This window comes from Crocodylus porosus, unplaced genomic scaffold, assembly GCF_001723895.1.
Source record: "Crocodylus porosus isolate Cpor-Errol unplaced genomic scaffold, CroPor_comp1, whole genome shotgun sequence".
NCBI lineage: Eukaryota > Metazoa > Chordata > Crocodylia > Crocodylidae > Crocodylus > Crocodylus porosus.
Genome location: NW_017728914.1, coordinates 13,017,093 through 13,036,348, shown reverse-complemented (window position 1 = coordinate 13,036,348; position 19,256 = coordinate 13,017,093). Strand labels below are relative to the sequence as shown.

The following is a 19,256-nucleotide window of genomic DNA, read 5'->3' as shown; positions in this document are numbered from 1 at the left end:
CAGCCATTCCCTGTTGTCAGGAAGTCATTAACATCTGTTAGGTATTTTCTGATCTGTGGCAGGTAAAACAAGCTGCAGATGCAATCATATTCCGGGTAATTCATAACACTTTACCTCCTTTCCAGCTCTGCTTCTTTTCTAAAAATCACGAAATAAAACCCTAACATTAGTACTGTAACTAATCTTGTCACCTTTCAGGATAATATTAATAATGTCTATGTGTTATATGCTACTTTGATCAGTACTTCTCAAAACACTTTACAAAGGAGATCCATATCATTATCCCTCTTTAACAAATGGAGAGACTGAGGCACAGAGGGTGTGAGGGAGTGAATTGTCCAAGGTCACCCAGCAGGCAAGTGGTGAAGCTGGCAATAGCAGTGGAGTCTCTTGATTCTCAAGCCAGTCCTGTATCTGTTGGGAAGGTATGTGGGAAGTCCTTATGTAGGCTTTGCTTCCAGTTGTACTTGTCATTAAGAGTTTAATAATTTTCATCTTTGCTCTGAGGCAAACAAGAGCATTCTGCTCTGTCCCTCTCCCCCTGCGTGAAAAAAAACATGATCTATTTTTCTATAAAAATAACATTGCTTTTCCTTGGATCAAATGCAAAGGATTGTATGGTTTTACCATTAGCTAATTTGAAGACATAATTGAAGGAATTTGTAGTTTTCAAAACCTTCAATACAAACCATGTTAAATCTGGCATGATATTTTTATAAAGTTATGTATAAGTTTCAAGATGACTGGGAATGGAGTCTGTTGGCAGAATGTATGAGTTGTTCATGTGCCATATTGAATCGAGTGCCTGTGAAGAACTGCAGTGCAATACCTTCAGGAGTACAGTCAAAGGACTAAGAAATCAAACCAGTAGTTTTAACTAGCATCAAATGTACAAACATCCTCATGATTTCTGGTTTAGATCTTAATACACCATAGTATTTGAGTCCAAGGCTAGTCCTGCCTAACTTACATTTAACAAGCACTAGCATCACAGCAGCTGTACCTTACCTGTCCCAACAGAGGAAAGCCTAGAGTAATGGGAGGAGAAAATCATCAAACAGAAGGAAACCACTACATTATGCTGATCTCGGCAAGAATTTGTGATTTATTTTCTTTTGTTTTTTCCAGCTCTGTATAAAGAGTTGTGTTAGTCTGAAGCCAAACAGATGCAGGGTGCAGGGGGACGCCTAATTTGTTCTCTAAGGGCCTCATTACAAGTTGCACTTTTAGTGGATCAAATGTTGATCAGTGTTAGTGCTAACCTGAGTTTGGAGCACTCGCACCTTAAGGGTCTTGTTACACAGTAATTTTCGGTGGCTCCTGGAGGTCTTAACACCTTGAAGGCTGGCACATTAACACCTAAAATGGTTTTAAGCACTTGCTGTACATCTCAAAATTACACCACTCTAGGACAGGATTATCTCTGATTGTATTACCCAGTTCACGTTGCAGCAAGGTATAACCACTCCAGGCTATGCCAAGTGTAAACAGCCCACAGGCCCACCCTCCCCCCACCACACTGGCCCATTGCTGCCCCTCCCCAGCATCTCAGATCCCCTGTCACTGCTCCCGCCCAGCAACCTGTACTTGTTGCTGCCTGTGCTTAGAGCAGGCAGGGAAGGGTTAACCTGCCTACATGGTTGCTGCTGCTTCACTGGAGCAGACAGTCCAGACAGCCACAAGTAAGAAATGCTGTGGGGACAGAGGGTGGCAGAAGGCAGGGGGGACCCTGAGGGGCAAGGGCGACACCCAGAGGCAGGGGCAGGGGCAGGTGCAGGGAAAGTCCAGAATGCAAAGTGAAGGGGTTACCTTTCAGTCCTCCAGACCCCTGCTGGCCTGCATGTGTGACTGCTCCAGACTCAAGCTAGCTGTAACACTAACCAACATTTGTGCAGTTCATGGTGTAAGGCGTAACAAGGCCCTGCATTTAAAATCCTTCTCTTGTTGTCTCCTCTTCTGCACAGCTGTGACCTGTAACTAGAGGGCAGGTGAACCAGTACAAACTTCTATTGCTGCCCTAGGTGTGAAAGATGGGTTGGGAGGGGGGTATGAACATGAAACTTCAAGGTAGAAAGTTAATTGAATGGGGCTGGGTGATAAAATGGGAGATGAAAAGGAAATGGGGGTGAAGAAGGGTGATGAACTAAAGGAAGTCTACCACTAAAGGATAAAATTAAAAGAAAAGGGGGGGAAAAGGAAATAAATTAAAGAAGGTCTCATGGTTTAATGAATTGGGATTTGTGATTGGAGTGTGGGGGGTTACTGGTTATGCTTCCTGGGGTGGTGGTGAGGATAGGCATTTTGGGAGAGCCTCTGATCCAGAAAGGAAGCCCCAACTCATGGGCCCCCTACCTTGTCTCCCCCCTCCCTGCTAGACCCTACTTCTGGCCCCATCCATGCCCTGCAACCTGGCTATCTGGAATATGTTCTGCAGGCTGTTTGCACAGGGTTGCACCCCTGGGGGTTAGATGGTCACATCCCTGTGGATGGGAGGAGGCATGGTTTGGTGTCAGAACTGCCCCCTGCGCAGTAGAGTTCAAGGGTGGAAAGTTTTTTCACTTGGCAAGGTGAGGGGAGGGAACACAGCATCCTGGACAATGCACATTAATAGAACACAAGCTGGGTTACACATTTCAGAGAGCAGCTTGTCCTGGAGTAGCATAACCTAAAAATGCCTAAAGTGTGCTTAAAACTAGTTTCCCGTATTAATCTGTGGACAATAAAGGGGTTAAGAGCTCAAGGAGCTGCCTACAATTAATATGTAACAAGGCCCTAAGGTTGTCTGTGCACATAAAGCTATATCCTGCCCTGCCTTCTGCCAGTTCTGAATATAAACTGGAGGACCTTTGTGATTCAAAGGCATGAAATGGTTAATTGTCTTGGAGATTCAGGAATGCACTTGATGGTTTCCCTAAAACTCTGTTGTACTTACAAAGACTTTACATATTTTCATTTCTGGAAACAGAATGGGACTCTTGAAATGGTTGAGGTGTTTCCAGTCAGCTGATCCCAGTAGGATAAAAACAAGGAGGACACTGGCTGTCCTCCTGTTTACTGCTTGCTTTCCTCCCAGAAGGGAACTGGCATTTCTGGCTGAAATGTCAGAATGAAACTGGGTGGTTAAACAGCTAAATTTAGCTTTTCACTTTGAAGCAAGTTTTTTCTTGTTTTTACTGTTTACCAGGATAAATTTGTTTATAGCCTAAGTAAAGCGAATATATGCACTTACACTAACAATTCCCATCTACTGAAAAGGGTTACAGCAAATATTAAGTTCCTTAATTTTAAAACAAGTAAACACCGTTGTAGTTTCCATCTAAGACAAGCAAACAGCACTCATCCTACTAGCTGGCATTCCAGCTCACTTTTTCCATTTATGTGGGTGGCTGCATGGGAAGAGAAGGGAATTGTGGCAGAGGCTGAGAATCACCATTGAAATTTGCTGTATAATAGAAGAATCGGGAACCCCAACAAAGATGTACTCCAGTCTGTGTGGCCCTTTAACTTCCCAGGGCAGCCTGAATGGGAAAAGGAGCTGCCTCCTATCCTTCCTCAACACTTGATTTTTGTGGTTGGCTACAACTGAGACAAGGCAAGGCTCTTTATAACCTTTTCCTAACTGTTGCATAGTTCATGTAATCTGGCTGCATACTGGTTCCTGGCACCACAGAGAGGAAATCAAAGTGTACACTAGGAAGCTCAATTGGCACAGGTTCATATATGCACCATGAATCTTCAGTTTGTTTGCCCTGTGTCTGATACACGTTGCTGCTGTGTCTGATACATATACAGTAAGCATACTCTTTGTAACATGACAAAGATGCCAAAAGTGATACAAAATAGTAGTGCTATCAAACAGGAACTCCCTCTTTTCAAAGCACTGTATGCAATGCCTGTACAGGACCCTACTTCTGAAGTGAGGAACAGACAGACAAAGGATGAACCCCCTTTCACCTCCCTGGCTGGAGAGCTCATGTTTGAGTTGACTTTATAGTTTTCCAGCCAGGGAGCTTGAATGCCCATGCACCCCTATAATATTATATTTTTGTAGTTCTGTGCTGGGCCACTTCATAGCTCAACAAATGAATGCCTGCCATACCCTGAACTCGGCATGTTGAACACACAAACGTCTTGTAGTTGAGTTAATCACATACAAGTCCTGTAGAAAGATCGCTTTACTGCAAGAATATTGTCTCATAAGACGTTGCCAAATTCATTTCTATTCTGAGGATTCCCACTCCCCCCTTTTCTCAAACCTTTGCAGATGTGAAATTCTTACTTTGTAGATCTGCAGTCTAACAGGGCACCCCCAGCTGACCAATAAGCATATGGTGATTGATAATGTTATATGGAATGTAGGGAAAACACCATTAGAGTAAGAATAAGTTACTATTCTGTTGTCAAATAGTGCAGAATTAATTTAATATGCAAACATCTGATCTCCCTGAACTGTTAATATTATCCAAAATTTTTATGGCAGGAGAGGAATTAGTTTCAAATCCTGTTCACATAACCAAGATTTGAAATGATCTTCATGGCTTATGAACACCCTGGAGCTTGTTCAGTTTGTCAGAATATATAAAGTTCTTCCAAAATCACTGCATTAGCTCTTCTCCAGGATTCACAGCATGACTATGTGTTTTTTCTGTTTTTATTTAAGTAAAATATTCAGATGATCCTGACATACCAAGAACGTAATATTGACTTGATTTAGGGAGTGTGCAACCAAACATATATAATAACAGCTGAACAAAAACTATATGTATAGTTCAAAAAAAGTATGCAGTTATTTGAATAACAAATTACAGTGAAACCCATGAACTGAAGTACTGGAGATTTTTTTATTTTTACAACTTCTGCCAGCTTTCTGATCTTGCTGTATGCATTAGAGTTTTAAATACTTAATAGTGACATTACTGGACATTTCACATACTTCTTAGAGCTGTAGGTCCTTTCTCAGTGGTTAAATGTTTTCACTTCTTTTGAAAGCACTATGTACAATATAGTTTCTATTACAACCTCAGTAGCAAATGTTTGAAATAATTTTGTATGCGCTAATGCTGAGGTGTTGATCCTGAAAGTGTTATGCATCTGAGTACTGTTGAATGTGCATTAGTGCTTGCGGCTTGAAACTATTACTTTGTATATGTAGAGTGGTAAGGAGGAATCTGACAGCTTTTTCACGTTGAAGCCCGAGATGAACTTAAAATAGAACATGAATTCCTGTTACTCCGAAAGTACAGGGCCACTAACTGGGAAACTTTATGTAGGTTTCTTTTCCACCCCTCCATCCCCTACAGCCCCATGCCTTCTTTTGAAATTCAGGTTCTAGCTGAAATTTCTCCTTTGCAATCTTAGTATTTTTTTTCTTGGTCAGTATGTCTTCAAAATGTCAAACTATACAAAACATGCTGCAGAACTAAATTTAAAGAAATACTTGCTCTGTGTGTCTGGTGTATTGGTTTTGATGTTGAACAGTTTGTTGCAATAGTTTGTAGTTGTGGTTTCTAATCACTTTGTGTTCTCTGTCCATAAACCAGACTAATGTTGATAAAATACACCTTTCACCTGAGGGGTGAAACTTTTACATAGGTTGTAAAACTGCAAGGCTTAAGAAGGTATCTTCCAAAGCCAAAAACTTAAGACTAGGTCTAAAACAGCTTATGGTCCCTTGAATAGTTCAGTAACAGCTGGGGGGCAAATCAAACCTTCTCAGATATCTAATATCTGAGATATAGCCCAGTTCTTAACTTCTTGCTCACCCTACTCCCAATGTGCTATAACCTGAACTGGCTACATTGGGCACTGGTGCTCAAGAGCTGTGGGCACATGTTCAGGATCTCCAAACTGGCCTTATTACTGGAAGGAGCTTTGCTATTTTATTATATAGAAATAAAGTTCAAGCGAAAGTCTAGCATTTTCACCTATTCTCTTCAATAAGGTGTATTGCTTTGCAGAACACCACACCATTGTTTTGTTCTTCCTGAGACTGTGCTTATTTACATATACAGCATATTTGTGTTTAAAATTAAAAAGTCAGTGACTTTTTTATGAATGGGTCTCTTAGGACATCTGGGGCTCAAACCTGGATCTTTTGAGCTCATTGGTTGTGGTACTGCCAAGCAGTAAATCTAGCACTAGACCCAGCTGAGCCTGGGCCCTACCATGGGGTTCCTTGTGGGGAACCATGGGACCAAGAGGAACCAATGGAAGGCAGAAGCCCTTGATAGCAGGGTTATAAAAACCCTTCCATTTGCCCTAGGGACTTTTCCTGGTAACAGTGTTGATAGCGTGGTTATTTGGGATCCTCCCATCTTGTTTTTACCTTCCTTCTGTAATGCTCTGGCTCAGCCTTGTTTCTGCCCTGCCTCCAGGGTCACCTCTGCCTCGCTCCAGCCTCAGCCCTGCCTTGGACCCCAGTACCTCGCCCCAACTTAGCCCATTTTGTGCTTTGGATTCTCTGGCTTCTGACCTCCAGCCTGGCCTTCACCATTTGACTATTTTGACCCTGGGTGTGATACCTCAGGCTCTGACTGATACTCACTTCTCTTACCCTTACCTACAGCTCTTGGATTTCCAGTATTCTAGACCCCAACCATGACCATTCCCATGTCTGGTGCATATCTATGACAGGGTTTGTACAACATGCATATGTAACCCTGGTGCACAGCACTACCCACATACCACGACTGAGTGTTGGAATTCTGGGGTGCCCAGTAGTGTAAGCCTCACTTGGCTCTCCTAGGAGCCAAAACAGGGCTTTCCAGGAGAGAGAGCCCATTTTACACTTACAAACCTTTTGCAACAACCAATATAATTATTTATGAATATTTCATTATGTACAATTGAATTATATACAGAACAAGATATAACTAAAGTGCATACAAATTACGAATTGCTACCAAAATAACTCTCTATATAGTACATAAAAAGAACACTGGTGATACAGAAATAGTTACTTGGGTATCTACTGGGTTCTCAAACTGATAACCTGTCCAGTGTGATATAGGTTAAAGGAGATGAGTAAACAATAATTAGATGTTGACTCACTAATAAATAAATAACTTATATTTACAACATGAGTTATTGAATACTTATTTACAAACACTACTAATGATCCTTATGCACAATGAATTTACACACAATCCCCAGCTTCTTGCATGGTGGGTCCTTTGTGGCTGGGGTCCTCCCACATTGGCCCAGATGTAATCACACTGCTGGCACTTGCGCCCACATCTGTGTCCTTGCACCACACAATGTACACTGCCCTGGGGCACGGTCCCTGCACAGTGGGCCCTGCAGCTGAGGCTGCAGCCTAAAGCAGATTCACTTCTCCCATGGGTAAACACATGGGCACACTGGGTTTGGCTCCTGCTGCCCACACCCTTCCTTTATCTCACACACCCACCGAACTGGGGCTACTTCCCCAAGTCTTACTCTTCCTTGTCTGAGCACTGGGATGAACTAGACCTGGCTTCTGCAGCTGTGCAGCCCCCACTTGAATTACACACACAGGCTGTGTGTAGATGAAACAAGAGGCATGTGTGCATGACACTTTAAAGCAGGCTAAGTACTTTTGTACCTTTTAATAGTGTTGGTGTTTGCACACCTCAGCAGTGTATTGCATATTAATTCCAGCCACTGTAGGAAATTTGGCAGCATAATGCACTTTAAATAACTTGGGGCACAGAAAACTAAAACTCCTTTGAGGAGTTTTGCCCCAAGTACAGGGTCCCCATTGGGATAAATTTCCTTTGCACTACTGCAGTGTCTCCAAAGAGACAAGCCTTGTCATGGGACTCCCTTCAGCCAGGTAAGCAACCCTTCAATGTCTGTCACAAATAGCACATTCAAAAATATGTTAACTAAGCACGTATTCATGTAAGTCACCCCAAGCCCTGAATATGTATCAATTAGATTGACTAATGGTATTTGGTCAATGCTGTGTATTTCAAAGCTCTAAAACTTTTTTTTAAACTTTGTACCACAACCAGACATAAATAGTGAAACTGTTCCTTAACATTACTTATTCAGCCTTATGGGATTACATATTGAATGTAATTACTTTAGCTTCCAGAAACATAAATAAAGGAGGTGGGGTCGAGGAGAGAATACGCACTTCAGTTGCTGTGTTTTGTTTTGTTTTTTCTACTTACTAAAGTCCTTGAACATCCATCTGTCAAAATATTTTTTAAACCTTTCTTTTAGCCTTGACACTTCATTGATTTCAATTTGACTCTTGAAGTGAAATTAGGTGTTGAAAAACACTGAAGGTGTATTCTCTCATAATGTCTCTTCCCTTTCCTATTATCTTTTGGGATGTAAATACTGCTGTGAAATCTGCAAAACTGAAAAGTAAGTGACGCTCTGAGCTGTCATGTTGCTATAGCCACTTGACGGATTTTTCTAGTGTATAAAATTTTGCCAGAAACAATTGATACCGAACTCCTAAAAATGGAAAGTGATGTAAAGATTGACTTCAGACCTGCATGGTGTGAACTATTTGAAGCAAGTTACAAAGTAACTTTTTAAAATCAGCTGTTTCAAATTCAGATTGAGCCACAAGGTGAATATCTTGGTATATGCAAACTGGGAAGCTGATTTACGATTGTCATTCCTTAAATGGATTCTGCACATGCAGAAAACCTGTAGAGCTTGAATTTTTGAACCTGAAGACTATATTATGCTCTGTACATGGGTGTTTTGATCTTTACAAGAGGTCACCTGGACCTCATGCTTTGTGCAGGTTCTTTATGTTTTCCCCATGATGGCCTGATCCTATTTCATGTGATCAGACTGCCTTCTGTATTTTGGCCTGAGAAAGGAAAGGTGTTTTACTTGACCTCTCTACTCAGGTACAAAAGAGAACCAAAATAGAGGAAAACAGTCTACCAGAGGCAGTATATCTCTGGTTGTGGTAGCAGTGGCCTAATTCTTTCACTGCTTTCTGAAAATCCTTTGGGAACCATTTTTTATTTTTATTTCTACTTACATTGGGCTTGACCTAAAATTATCACAAAGAGAATGGTATTTTTTCTTTTGAGTAGCCTAAATGAAATATGTAATGTCCTTCTTTTTAAATGCCTAGACTAAGTGCATGTATTCCCCTCCTGTAATTTTCTCAATTACTGGGAATTGTTTTAGTATTGCCTACCCACTATAATTATCTATGCATTTTAAGGGCTCTTCACTAATAAGAGTTCTCTTGTGCTATCCAAGTGTATGTACTCCAAGAGACACTATACTCCCTAACCTTTATAGCCTCACAATACCCCAACTTTTCTGAATTTCAAAGAACCCCATTTTAGAATCACTGAGCTGCAATCTAAATTCAGAAAAGTGAAGGAGAGGTACTTTAAGATTAAAATGGTTGAGAACTACTCATGTAGTTAACTCCAGGTAAAGGTCTTGGAGGTGGGACCCAATACTCCTGTGCCCTGCTCTTTCCCCTGCCTGCTTCCTCCCTGCCTCCAGTCTATATCTGCAGGGGCAAGGGCAGCCTCTGTCACCAAGGCTGCTCCTCTGGAGTCTCATGCATTGCCAAGTGACAATGGGAACATGGGAGAAGCAGAGGGGATGAGCCAGGCTGGAAAGCACAGCTCTGGCCCCACATCCACAGGTACCTGTCCTCCTTCATTAGAGAGCACTGCTGGAAGTGTGGGGCCAGCCATCGCAGGGGTTACTAGGGAGCAGGGGGTGGCTGGGGAAGGATAGACCCTATAGAAGTAGCCTCAGACAGTGCTGAATAGGTGGGGCATCCGCAGAGCACCAGATGGAAGGAGGAAAGTTTTTACCTTCTTATCTGAAGGCCTGGTGTTGCATCACTGTGGCCAATAAATTGAATATGAGTCAACATTGTGTCCTTGTTGTGAGAAAGGTTAACAGAAGTGATTATTCCCCTCTATTCAGCACTGGTGAGGCCACATCTGGAGTACCGTGTCCTATTTTGCCCCCACCCCTACAGAGAGGACGTGGACAGAGTCCAGTGGAGGGCAATAAAAATGGTTACGGGGCTGGGGCACTTGTCTTGTGAGGAAAGGCTGAGGGAACTCGGTTAATTTAGTCTGGAGAAGAGAAGACTGAGGGGGGATTTCATAACAGCCTTCAGCTATGTGAAGGGTGGTTACAAAGAGGATGGAGCAAGACTGTTCTCAGTGGCAGCAGATGACAGAACAAGGCGATGTGGCAAGGGAAGTTTAAGCTAGATATTAGGAAAAACTTTCTCTCTAGGAGGGTAGTAAAACACTGGAACAGTTACCCAGAGAGGCTGTGGAATCTCCATCATCTGAGGTTTTAAGATCTGGCTAGACAATTTTCCTGGCTAGGATGATCTAGTTGAAGACGGTCTTTCTTTGAGAAGGGGGTTGGACTAGATGACCTCCCAAGGTCCCTTCCAGCCCTGCTTTTCAGATGCACAGGACTGGGAGCAGATGATCTTAGCATTTGCTGCCATGCAGCCCCAGGTGCTGGGTGCTAACCTTCATAATGTGTACAAGAGATGGATGTTAGTGCAGTGGTCCACACTGCAGACTCTGTGAAGAGATTTTCCTGCTCCATCAGGAGATAGAGATACTCAATCTGTGGAAATGAGTCACTGTGACTGAGAGGAAGGAACGTCGATCAACAAAGGTGAAGCATGTTGTTATATAGTACAGTGGTCTCTTACTCTGAAGTTTGTAGGGACAAAAGTACTTTTCCTCTTCAATCTTGATTTTCCTGGTAAAAGATGATGTAATTTGGATTTTAACATTAGGAAGGATACATGGCCCCTCAGGGGGTATGCAAGGAGGATAGGCAGTATTGACACAGCTGCATTCCCACAGGGATGCAGTGATGCATGGCTGCTTAAGGATGGGTTGATGGACATGTCACTGAATGGGCCCATCTTTTACTGGCCGTGCTGGCTATCACCCAATCTCCTGGTAAAAATTAAGAAAGAAAAATACCTTCTTTTCCCCTGCCATATATATTCATCTCTCATGTTATACAAACTGTTGTTACTGGCAGCAGAGAGGTGATAGAGGATATTGTGGAGTGACAGTGAAAGCATGAGAGGAATGCTGAAGTGCCCATTGTAATCCTGATTTTCCCATATGCAGGTAAACCTAGGTAATTAGCATCACCACTCAATAAAAATACCAGATTCCCCTGCTGGCAATGCCTGCATTGAATTCTTTGACTGCCTGTGACTTAAAGATACTTGTTGGTTGCTAAAGAAATTATGGCACGGAGGCTTAGGCCTAACTAAAGAAAGGCTGATTTTTTCTCCTTAACTCTGCAAAGGTCCTTTGGGAAATATATCTAGTTGTCGAAGATGACAGGGGCATTTCAGGCTTCCAGCCACTTACGGGTATAACTTTCCATCCGTTTCAGGACTCCAGCAAACTTTGGAAATTTTAAATTTGGAAGGCAGATGATCCTCCTAAAGCCTAGTGAGAGAACAACTGTTCCCAATTCTCCCCTTAAATGTTCAGAAGAGAAGGACCCTGTTCCTAGGGCCAAAAAAACTGGGTTAGAACGAAAGTTGTCACCTGCCAGATAATACCCAGAAGATAATAAAGAAATGGAAGTTGTCGCAAAATATTTTGGATTATCAGAAAAATTATTATTTGAGTAGAATATTCTTAATGGGAGCTGTGCAGCACTTCTTGTTACTCAAAAATTCATTGTCTAAGTATTGTGTGCTGTGTAACAGATCCAGTGTGTGTGTGTGTAACAGATACAATCACAAGCCTCAATGAGGCTTCTTAAGTGTTCTACCTGACTACATAATAGACATCTAGCATTTTATTTTAAAATAAGACTTATAATTAATATTTTAAACCAATCTGTAAAAGCTTGAAATTCCATAAAAGCCATTAGACTGATTATAGTCCTGTAGCATTGTCAAAAATAATTTTAATTGGTAAGCATAAACAAGCCTGCACTAACAGCTTTTATCTTTAATTGCATTTTTGCCAAATCAGTGTCAGGCTGAATAACAAATATTCATTTGTGATTCTGTAATGTACATTTCCTCTTTTAGGCTGTGGTTTAGCTCAAAGTTGATGATAGAGGTTGGGGGTTGTGTTATCTGTGGTATTGCAGTAAAACCTGAAAATGTTCAAAGTGATTAACACAGGCCTGATAGCAATTGACAGGCCAATACAGAGGGAGTTTCTTCTGAATGCGATCACTCGTCTACCACGGATTTCTAAATTTTCCCCCTGTTTTTTCTTTACTTATGAATGTGCATTTCTGAAGGTTGTTTTTGGATCTGAAACCAAATATGCACAACTGCCACCTTCTGCTGAGTGAAGATGACTTGTAAAGGAAAAACTTGAATTTCCTTGACTCATTGTAGCCCTTGACAGGCCTGGAGACTGTTTTAAATCTGTGCTGGTGATAGCTACAATGGGCTAACTTGCCCTTGGACACAGCCACAGGACAGCTCTATACACATTGATATCATATGAATATCCTTTGCTCCAAGCCGCAGTGTCAACTACCTTTTGAGCTTTGTGGTACAAACTTTGGGTAGATTCACAAAGGGAAATGGGTCTTGTAACAAGTAGCATCACAACTCTTAATTTTTAGGAGCCTGACTCCTGGACTAGAATCTACAACCCTATTTTAGGCACTTAAGGGCCTTCCCTATACAAGTCATGGAGAGCTATACAAGCCCGCCAACACAAAAAAGAAGAGCCTGTGGCATCTTGGGAGCACCAGGCTACAGAGGGATACCTATGTTAAAGCAGAATTCAGAACTCTGAACCCTTTGTTGGTGCTAAACACCTAGTTGTTTATTTTAAATTGGAAAGCGTTTTGAGTTTCTTTGGGTTTTTTTTTTAACTTTTTTAATGCAGTTATAGGACTGGAGATAGAAGTGAGCGCTGTCATACAATAGGGCACTTACATGCATGCAGGGAGCCTGCTTGAATGTGCTGGAAATCAAGTGCATTGGAACAGTCTCAATTAATCGAGTCTGCTGCGCCACATAAATTGATGTGCTCTGGCAGCCTCATGTATCACGTGTATCAGTGGCACAGTGCGCCTCCATGCTGAGAAAATGGCAGGGGTGCATTTTGAACTAAAACATGTTTGGTCTGCTTAAGTTCAAAGTGCACTACTACCATTTTCTCAGCATGGAGGTGTGCTGCGCTGCTGATGCACATGATGTGCAGGTGCTTTTAATTAGCATGGCTCACTAATTAAAAGCACCTGGCACTGCTTTGGGAGCACATGCAAAAATTCCTATATGGATTAGAGCACTCTCTCAGGAAGTGAGAGACCCAGGTTACACGCCCTCCTGGATACTCTATGGGTGAGATTACATATTACAATTAGACCTTGTGAAGAGTACTTAAAATTTGAATGATCACACATTATGACTCATTAACATGTGCTAAGTGCCTTGTAGCTATTTTAAAATTGAACCATTTCAGGTAAGGGTTATCTTTGGGCTGTGCTACCTAGCTCAAGTTAAGTTAAATTCTAGGTATTCATCAAACACTGCTCCCAGGTGGTCTACCTGTTACCTAGGATCTACAGACCTAGACTGACAGCTGGGAACTGCTAGGCAACAGGTAGGTGAGGATGGGGAGGGCAAGAGAAGGGGGAGGATGGGTGAATGGGGAGTAGGAAAGTCAGGATGCAGGGGGCAGGATTGGAGGGGCAAGAGGAAAGAAGAAGCAGGGGAGCAAGTGGGTGGGGAGCTGCCAAGATGCTGCCCCTATGCCACCTCCCTGATTCTTGAATCACTTCCCCCAGATTGTTTCCCTGCCCCTTCAATAACTCCGCTACCTCGCATTGGTTCCTTTAACCCTGATTCACTGCCCTGCCACCTCAATCAGTCCAAGAGTGGTGGAGGTTCCAATGGGGGCTTCTTCCTGCTTGCCTGCTCTTGGGGTTTCAGCAAGCCATGCTGCTCCTGCGTGCCCATATCAAGGCTATACCAGGCCCCACAACTCAAGGAGAGGCAGGGTGGAGGGGTTCAGGGGGACAGGGAGTTTCTGGGTGAGGTCTGAAACCAGGTGCATGGGGTCAGTGTGGGTTGCAGGGAGTCAGGAAGCAGGAAGGGAGGGAAAATCTGCCTTGCTGCTGCTGCTGCCACCACTGCTCTTGGGCTGGAAGCACCAGCTGCAAAACCGGACATGCTGGTGGAAGTGTACTTTCAATTCCACCACTGGGGGACTCCCCCCCATCAGCGATCTGGTGCCCCCCCAGACTCTAGAGGCACCAGTCACCCATGAGGCACATGGTCAGAGAGCGGGGAACGTGGCTCTCCAGCCCAGTAATTAAAGTTCTTCTCAGAGAAGTGAGTCATAGGCCCTGGTTTCTGTTCCAAATATTGTGTTTTGTGTATGTTTATTAAGTAGTCTGGGGGCGAGGCTTGGAGTTTGTGAATAGACGCCAGAGAAGTGTAAAACATCTGTCCAAATTAAACTTCAAGTGGTGTCTACATTAGTAAAAATAGTTCATATTAAGCTTACATATAGCTTTTTGGATCTGCCCCAAGTCCCTAATCTCCCATTATAATCAATAGGGCAGTTAAGGCATCTCTAAACCACGCCCATGCCATGCTTGGGCACACTACCATGAGTCATGCTCTTGCTCCACTGTCATGACATCCCAAAAATGAGGTAATGTGGTTAACCAAGAGAATCCCTGCATGTGCCAATAAACACACTCGAGCAAGCCCAGGAGTGGCACTGGGTGTATGCTCAGCAGTACTCTAAGGTAACTAGCTACTCTACCTCATTATGATACTTCCAGCTAATGTATATGGACTGGGATTCATTTGATGGTAGCTATTTCATGGCAATATAGACACCCCAGGGTTTTCGTGTGTATTTAAAGCATGTATAAGCAGGGAGATAGTTTTAAATAAAGTGTTCCAGCACTGAAAGAGCTACTGGACCTCTAATACAGTGGTAGGGCCATGACTTGATGATCAGGCTTGCCTACTGAGTCACAAGTATGACTTCCTGTACCTTTGGACTTTCTTTCGAGAAGCCCATTTTCTCCAAATACTGAACATATTCTGTCTTGCTTTGCAAGTTCTGACAAGATTACAGTTTGTGACAGAATAGGCTGGCTACAGGGCATCTGCTGATTTCATAATGTTGGCATTTAAACACTTGGATTATGCATCAGCATTTCCCTGTAACTTCCTACTTGTTTAATCAACGAGAAGAACAAGAATCTCTAGAGAATACGTATCTGTATTCTACCAACCCATGTTGTTGTCATAAAAGCCTCATGAAACCATTCACCTCAATAAAATGGGTTTAATACACAGATCAGTCAAAATGTCCCAATGGATACAGAAGGTCTTCACGCATTTACTTGCCGGATACAAGAAACCCAGAGCTATTTATTAATTTAAACTGCAGGAATGTAAATTGTTTACTACTACTGGAGAGGTTATATAACACAAAAATCATTAATGGCCTGAAATAGTGGAAGTTTTTCACGTTAATTCAGAGCCCTAGAATCAAATGTTGACATACTACACATATTTGAACTAGAGAGGAATGACCTTTCTTGCATAATGATCTGAAAACTATACACAACATATTAATTAGCATTTCAGGATGCTCTGGCTTACTGCAGTAACAAATCAAAGACAGATGGAAACAGATCAGCACAAACAACTAATTTCATAGTATTCTGTCTTGCTCTGGTTAATATCCTGAAACACATTGTAGCCCTGTGAACTTAAATAATGTTGCATTGGATGAAAAATTAGGGACACATTTCAAGGTAATTTTTTTTATTTGAGATTTGTAAAGGCAAATGCATCAAGCCAGACTGGTGAGAAGTCTTTTCAAACACATTCTTTATTGGTACAAGTTCGCTCCATTTAAAGTTAATGAGAGTTTTACGGTTGAGTCTTAATCTTTTTAATTTTTTAGTTTGTGTTGTGATATCTCCTAACGACCAGGGTCTGCTTGTGAAAGATACCATCTTTTCACTAGTGTTTGCATAGTATCTACTCCAAAGACACAATTTAAGTATGAGAGAAGATGATGGACAAGGACAACTCAGAGTGGTTTTGAAGCTTCCCCTACAAGTAATATGGAACCTTGGCCAAAGCTGTTTCATTAATGTTATAACCAGATTTCAGTTTTAATTACCCTGTAAATTGGGTTAGAACGAATTTGCTTTGCCTAGAATATTGCCAGATTTCTTTTACGCAAACATCTAAGAGCCCATGAAATCTACTTTTATTTTCATTTAAAAATCAACTAACTTCCTTGTTTTCAACTTTAGTGAAAACTATATTTCATTCTGTTACAGGTGCTCGTATCTTGTCTATCACTTGCCACCTGAATGCATAGCACCTCATATTGAAAGGTAAGGGATTTTCAGATGTAAAGCAGTGTGTATTTTGTCTGTCATGCAGTTCACTCCATAAAAGAACTCAAGTTATGACTTTTGTTAAAATGATAGCTAACTAAATGTAATGACCCTTCCCTGGTAGCTAACGACAATTAACTTACTCTAGTGACTGTTTATGGTGCATTATCAATAAGACTATGACCAAGACTTATGCTATAAACCTTATGGCAATATAACATTTGTATAAGGTTTACATTTGAGTTAAATATGACAGTGCCTATGCATGTAAAGTGGTGTGGATGGATCCTTCTTGCGAACCAATTTCCCATTCATCTTATCTGTGAATATTGTGGATGTACTGTTACAAAGTGTCACCTGTTATGTATCCCATTGCTCTCTAGTCATTTCTCCGTATTTTTAGGACACTATTTAAGACAAATGAGAACTAGCTGCCCAGTGTGCAGTGGACCTATTGAGGAGTCAATGATTCAAGAAGTCCAGATAACACTGTGGTTACATTTTCAAAAAGAGTTAGTATAACTTCATGGCTACTAACAATACATGTCATTATCTGAATTAGTATAATGATAATCAAATCTTAGTCATTAAGATTCAAACTGACCAGTTGAATAATTGTTTAGGAACACTGATGTAATGTCTTTCTCTGAATGATCAGCTAATGTATAGATTGAATGAACTAGTGGCCTCTATCTGGAATAAGAAATATGGTATCACTGATAAGACATGTTCTTACTTTAAACTGAAGTCCTCTTAGCTTTGACATAATGTTATATTAAGAAAAGTACTGAAATTAGATTCACAAACAGGTCATTTGAACCCTGGTGGTAAATAAGAGTACTATTAAAAAAAAGAACGTAACTTTAAAGTTCCTTTCACTTTTCTTGTCACAGAGGATAGTATTGACTTTAACTTTTTTTTAGACCTGGTGAAGCAATTCGTTTAAGCAGGAGCCTAGAGCTTACTTTCTGATATCTTGTTATGGGGGTAAATGAGGATGCATTGACAAAAGAAGAAAATAGCTATTATAACAATTTCAAATAAGTAAAGCAAATGTTACACTGTCATACATAGACTATACACATATATTTAGAGCATAAAAGTGGTTTGAAACAACAGCTACTTAAAACACTAAATAACTGGAAAATTCTGAATACTTACTTGGTTTTGGAACCTAATGAACTCTTTTCCCCCTATTGTAGTGGGGAAGCATTCACTGCCTGTTGTAGTGTCATCTAGTGGATGTAAAGTAATTATTAACTAAATACCGAAGCTGGCTTGGCAGCATTAGGTGGAGTAGAGTCATGGCATGTGTATAATCAGCAGCTGAAAGGATTTGTTTGTGATGTTAAAATAAAATAAATGAGACCATTTTAAAACACAAAAAGTATGCCATGACATGTGAGTGCACGTTCCTATTATCTGTACTTAAAAATGTAGTATAAACACTACAGTATTGGCTCTTGCACATGAAAATTAAATGATCATGAATAGGGTACCGAGTTTTGAATATTGATACATAAAAATGCACTAAGTCAGTGGCTTTATGCCAGGTGGTGAACACCTATGGTATAGCTCAGAGGTGGACAAAATGGTGGAGTCCATTTCTCAGCAGCTCTGCTCCAGCGCTGGCCCCATGCTGTCACAGTTCTGTGCTGGTAGAGTCCCGCACTTACAGGGTCTCCATGAAGACCAATGGATAGTGATGTGGGCAGGGCATGCAGCTGTGTGGGGAACTGCTCCAGGGCTGGGACCAGGATCTTGTGGTGATGACAGTGTGGGGCCAGAGCCAGGGAAGAGCCGCACTCCACTCCCTGCATGCTCCTGCCAATGGAATCCACGCTCATTGCAAAGGTGTGTGGGCAGCAAACCATGGCTGTCCCCTGGCTATGCTCTGTCAGGAGCATAAATCCTGGTGTCTCCCCAATTCCACCTGCCTGTCTTACTCCTTTCCATGCCCAATCCCAGCCACCTGCTTGCATGGGTCCTGACCTCTGTGGTGGGTTTGGGGAGGACAGGCTGGGGTGCCTGAGCAGTGGGTCTGGGTTCCATAGTGGCAGCCAAAAGGAGCTGCTTCCTCAGAGTCTGCTTGGAAATAGAGTCCACAACTGGCCCACTCTGGCCCATGGGTCAGACTTTGCATGTGGTATATCTCATGCAGTTGATGTCAATCTCAGGTGTCCAAAGCAGGTGATGGGTGTAGGCAATATCTTAATATTCAACAGGCTTTGTTTGAGCAACTTGTCCATTGTCTACCACTATCTGTTGGTACAGTTACTGGTTCTAGCTCACTTTGAATCAGGTTCTCTGGGTACTTGTACACATGACAAAATTTCCCTTTTTAGAAGTTTAATTGTCCTTTTATAGCAGTTTAATTGTCACACATTAGACGTGCAGCAGCATATTGCGATATAAATGACTTTGTTACATAGCAAACTAAAACACATTCCGATATATTTTAATTTTCTACCTAACACATTGCAGTGATACATCCATCCTCAAGCCCACCTCAGTTTCCAGCACCCCATGCACCATCCCCACCACCTTCTCTGGCTGTCAGCACACCCAGATTGCCCCTGGGGCAGCACAAGGAGGTAACAGGAGGGCAGTTGTGTTGTGCTGGCAGCTAGAGGAGGTGGCAGAGATGGTGCATTGGGTGCTGGAACACGTAGGGAGAGTGTTGCTTGTGGGCTTCCCTTGGGCTTGATGGGATTCCAGTGCCCCATGCACCATCTCTGCTGTTTTCTCTAGCCACCAACACACCCAGCTGCCCTCATGCCCCAGAGGCAAGCCCAGCCCATTCCCAGGTGGTCTCAGGTGGCAGAAAAGTAGCAGAGACAGTGCATGGAGAGCTAGAAGTCCCAGCGGGGGGGAGGGGGTGGTGGTAAGGAGCCTGATCCTTTTTTTCAGTACAG

General features: G+C 42.1%; 1 long non-coding RNA gene across 1 annotated transcript in view; it reads left to right on the top strand.

Moving 5' to 3' along the window:
• The window catches only part of LOC109309964, a 127,426-nt gene that overhangs the window by 98,642 nt on the left and 9,528 nt on the right, over positions 1 to 19,256 (top strand). Inside the window, exon 2 of the long non-coding RNA XR_002101100.1 lies at positions 16,282 to 16,338. This is a non-coding gene — a long non-coding RNA (uncharacterized LOC109309964). The remainder of the gene's footprint in view (positions 1 to 16,281; positions 16,339 to 19,256) is intronic.